Source organism: Rhinatrema bivittatum, chromosome 16, assembly GCF_901001135.1.
Source record: "Rhinatrema bivittatum chromosome 16, aRhiBiv1.1, whole genome shotgun sequence".
In the NCBI taxonomy this organism is placed as follows: domain Eukaryota; kingdom Metazoa; phylum Chordata; class Amphibia; order Gymnophiona; family Rhinatrematidae; genus Rhinatrema; species Rhinatrema bivittatum.
In genome coordinates, this window is record NC_042630.1 from 2,042,209 (window position 1) to 2,046,915 (window position 4,707).

Below are 4,707 nucleotides of genomic sequence, written 5' to 3' on the forward strand. Positions count from 1 at the left end.
GTGCACTGTCCCCTCATATAGATACACACATCATGTACACTACCTCTTCTCACACACACACACATACACCCTATGTGCACTGTCCCTTCATATATACACACACACACACACACACACACCATGTGCATTACTGCCTCACACACATACACCATGTGCACTACCCCCTCACACTCATGTGCATACACATAGACACACCATGCACACTGCTCCTCACACACACTCAGATCTGGCTGGTGTCAGGATGTGGATCCCACCTCATTGTAGACAGAGAGGTGAGATTTGGTTGGGGGAGAGTAAGATGGCAGAGGCCACTATTTAATGAAGTTTTAACATCCAAACCGCACCCCACTCCCCTTAACACTACCCACACTCTGCGATTAGATGCAACTCAACCTTAAAGCAACAACCCCCTCCCCCCCTCCCGTGTACACACACAGTTAGATCAAAGAGCACCTGTAACCGCCCTCCTCCCCACTCCCCACCCTTCTGTCCCTGCCCTCCTCCCCACTCTCCATCCTTCTGTCCCTGCCCTCCTCCCCACTCCCCATCCTTCTGTCCCTGCCCTCCTCCTCACTCCCCACCCTTCTGTCCCTGCCCTCCTCCCCCCCCCCCCCCGTCCTTCTGTCCCTGCCCTCCTCCCCACTCCCCATCCTTCTGTCCCTGACCTCATCCCCACTCCCCATCCTTCTGTCCATGTCACTGACCTCCTCCCCACTCCCCACCCTTCTGTCCCTGACCTCCTCCCCACTCCCCATCCTTCTGTCCATGTCCCTGCCCTCCTCCCCACTCCCCATCCTTCTGTCCCTGCCCTCCTCCCCACCCCCTGTCCTTCTGTCCCTGCCCTCCTCCCCACCCCCTGTCCTTCTGTCCCTGCCCTCCTCCCCACTCCCCATCCTTCTGTCCATGTCCCTGCCCTCCTCCCCACCCCCTGTCCTTCTGTCCCTGCCCTCCTCCCCACCCCCTGTCCTTCTGTCCATGTCACTGACCTCCTCCCCACTCCCCATCCTTCTGTCCCTGCCCTCCTCCCCACCCCCTGTCCTTCTGTCCATGTCACTCACCTCCTCCTCCCCACCCTCTTGACATTGTTTGCTGTGAAACTGAAGTGCCCTCCATTCCCATTCCTTTCCCCTTCCTCTGTTTTCCCTACCATTCCTATAATCCCCCCCCCCCCCCCAAACGAATGCACTGCCAGAGAAGGAAGAGTCCAGGCTGGTAACGTTTGCAAAGCTTTACTATGCAGGAAGAGAATATTGCATGGAATATAGGGGGAGAGATTACAAGCAAGGGCAGGAGAATGCGCCCCCAGACCCCTGTGTGCCAACCTCCACCTCTGGCAGGACCCGGCTCAGATTGAAGCACCGGGGAAAAATCGGCAAGCAGTTTGTGCACGAGGAGAATTTCACCTTAGCGCCGGCTTCAAGGCTCGGGCATAAAAATGTGAAACGTCTCAGGGTTTTCTAGCCCAGGCTACATTAAGATTCCCCACAGGTCCCGAAGCTGCCCATTTCCCTGGGGGACATCTCCCTGTGGTGCCTTCTTACAAAGCTCTCTGGCGCCTCAAGGACTTTTCATCTTGGTGGGGTTTCCGAGCAGGGTGGGATGGGGGAACACGAGAGGAACATGGCCGGAGGGAGAATACAGAGTAACTCCAGCATCACCCGGGGTGAGACAAGCTGCAGACACCGGTCAGAAGTCATCAGAAGGAGAAGAAGAAGAAGACCACAGAGACCTCTGATGGGGGAGGGAGGGCGCTGACCCTCAGTGGATGCGGGGAGCCCGCGGTTCCCTCCGTGCCCGCTTGCAGGGGCCATTGTTGGAGCGACGGGAACGGCGTAAGGGTATCCCAGACAGCTGCCGGCAGATCTCATCTGGAAATGGGATACAAAAAGGAGACTGGTGGATGTGGAGGAGAGAGAGGTGAGAGGGTGGAGAGCTAGTGAGAGCAGGAGGGTTGCACTATTCTGATCTAGAAACAGAAGTAGTAAGAGGGCAGAGGGAGAGAGCAGGAAAGAAGAGGAAAGAAGCTGGGGGGGGATGGATGGGGAGGAGAGAGAGGTGAGAGGGTGGAGAGCTAGTGAGAGCAGGAGGGTTGCACTATTCTGATCTAGAAACAGAAGTAGTAAGAGGGGGGAGGGAGAGAGCAGGAAGGAAGAGGAAAGAAGCTGGGGGGTGAGATGGATGGGGAGGAGAGAGAGGTGAGAGGGTGGAGAGCTAGTGAGAGCAGGAGGGTTGCACTATTCTGATCTAGAAACAGAAGTAGTAAGAGGGTGGAGGGAGAGAGCAGGAAGGAAGAGGAAAGAAGCTGGGGGGGGGGGGAGATGGATGGGGAGGAGAGAGGTGAGAGGGTGGAGAGCTAGTGAGAGCAGGAGGGTTGCATTATTCTGATCTAGAAACAGAAGTAGTAAGAGGGTGGAGGGAGAGAGCAGGAAGGAAGAGGAAAGAAGCTGGGGGGGGGAGATGGATGGGGAGGAGATAGGTGAGAGGGTGGAGAGCTAGTGAGAGCAGGAGGGTTGCACTATTCTGATCTAGAAACAGAAGTAGTAAGAGGGTGGAGGGAGAGAGCAGGAAGGAAGAGGAAAGAAGCTGGGGGGGGGGAGATGGATGGGGAGGAGAGAGAGGTGAGAGGGTGAAGAGCTAGTGAGAGCAGGAGGGTTGCACTATTCTGATCTAGAAACAGAAGTAGTAAGAGGGGTGGAGGGAGAGAGCAGGAAGGAAGAGGAAAGAAGCTGGGGGGGGGGAGATGGATGGGGAGGAGAGAGAGGTGAGAGGGTGGAGAGCTAGTGAGAGCAGGAGGGTTGCACTATTCTGATCTAGAAACAGAAGTAGTAAGAGGGTGGAGGGAGAGAGCAGGAAGGAAGAGGAAAGAAGCAGGGGGGGGGGGAGATGGATGGTGAGGAGAGAGAGGTGAGAGGGAAAGAGGTAAAGGCAGAGGCAGGAGATGAGAGACGGGGAGGGAACGATCCTCTCTCAGCTGAAATTCTAACATTTCCTCCCAGAGGGCGACCGTGCAATTTTATTACAATATTTAGACATTTTATGCAAGGAGCACAGTGCTTTACAAAAATACCATTCATCATAACCACAATCAACAAAGAATGAAGAGGGGACAGAGGGAGTATTTTTAAAAACAACCCAACCACTGCATCCCCCTTCCTCCTCCAGTTTGTACAAAGGTGAGCACATACGCTCACACAGACACACACGTACATACATGCACACACACACAGGTACACACATACATACAAGTACGCTCACACAGACACACACGTACATACATGCACACACAGGCACAGGTACATACACGTATGCTCACACAGACACACACACACAGGTACATACATGCACGCACACACACACACACACACAGGTACATACTAGAGATGTGCAGCAGGGACAGATACGTTCGATTCGGTATTCGTATTCATCGGGATCCAAATCCATTGCATCCATTTTTAGGGGACCCCGATTCGTCCATTAGTTACATATATTATTCGTTTCCCATTAAAGTTAAAAAAACAAACCCATCCCAACCCTTTAAATTTAATTAACTACTACCCCCCACCCTCCTGACCCCCCCCCCCCCCCCAAGACTTGCCAAAAGTCCCTGGTGGTCCAGCAGGTGTCCTGGAGTGATCTCCTGCATTCGGGCCGTTGGCTGCCGGTATTCAAAATGGCACTGACAGCCTTTGCCCTTACTATGTCACAGGGGCTACCGGTGCCATTGGTCGGCCCCTGTCACATGGTAGGAGCAATGGATGTGCACACCCTCTCATCCTCTGCTTCCTCTTCCTCCTTGCACACGATATGTGAGGACATGTATATTCAGGCACACACATGTGCACACCCTCTCATCCTCTGCTTCCTCTTCCTCCTTGCACACGATATGTGAGGACATGTATATTCAGGCACACACATGTGCACACCTCTCATCCTCTGCTTCCTCTTCCTTCTTGCACATGATATGTGAGCACATATATATTCAGGCACACACACGTGCACACCCCTCACCTTCTGCTTCCTCTTCCTATTTGCACATGATATGTGAGCACATATATATTCAGGCACACACACGTGCACACCCCTCACCTTCTGCTTCCTCTTCCTATTTGCACATGATATGTGAGCACATATATATTCAGGCACACACAAGTGCACACCCCTCACCTTCTGCTTCCTCTTCCTATTTGCACATGATATGTGAGCACATATATATTCAGGCACACACATGTGCACACCCTCTCACCTTCTGCTTCCTCTTCCTACTTCCACACGATATGTGAGCACATATATATTAAGGCACACACACGTGCACACCCTCGCCTTCTGCTTCCTCTTCCTCCTTGCAGACGATATGTGAGCACATATATATTCAGGCACACACATGTGCAACTCTCTCATCCTCTGCTTCCTCTTCCTACTTGCACATGATATGTGAGCACAAATATATTCAGGCACACATACATGCACACCCCTCACCTTGTGCTTTCTCATCTTCCTTGCACACGATATGTGAGCACATATATATTCAGGCACACACATGTGCACACCCCCTCACCTTGTGCTTCCTCTTCATCCTTGCACACGATATGTGAGCACATATATTAAGGCACACACATGTGCACACCCCTCACCTTGTGCTTTCTCATCTTCCTTGCACACGATATGTGAGCACATATATGAAGGCACACACATGCACACCCCTCACCT

General features: G+C 52.9%; 1 long non-coding RNA gene across 1 annotated transcript; it reads right to left on the reverse strand.

Annotated features, from left to right (window-relative positions):
- Positions 1-1,213: 1,213 nt before the first annotated feature.
- On the reverse strand, positions 1,214-4,676 carry LOC115078136. Its single transcript, XR_003853077.1, has 2 exons — positions 4,632-4,676; positions 1,214-1,868 (listed from the first exon to the last, which is right to left on the reverse strand). It is a non-coding gene; the product is annotated as an uncharacterized LOC115078136 (long non-coding RNA).
- Positions 4,677-4,707: the final 31 nt, after the last annotated feature.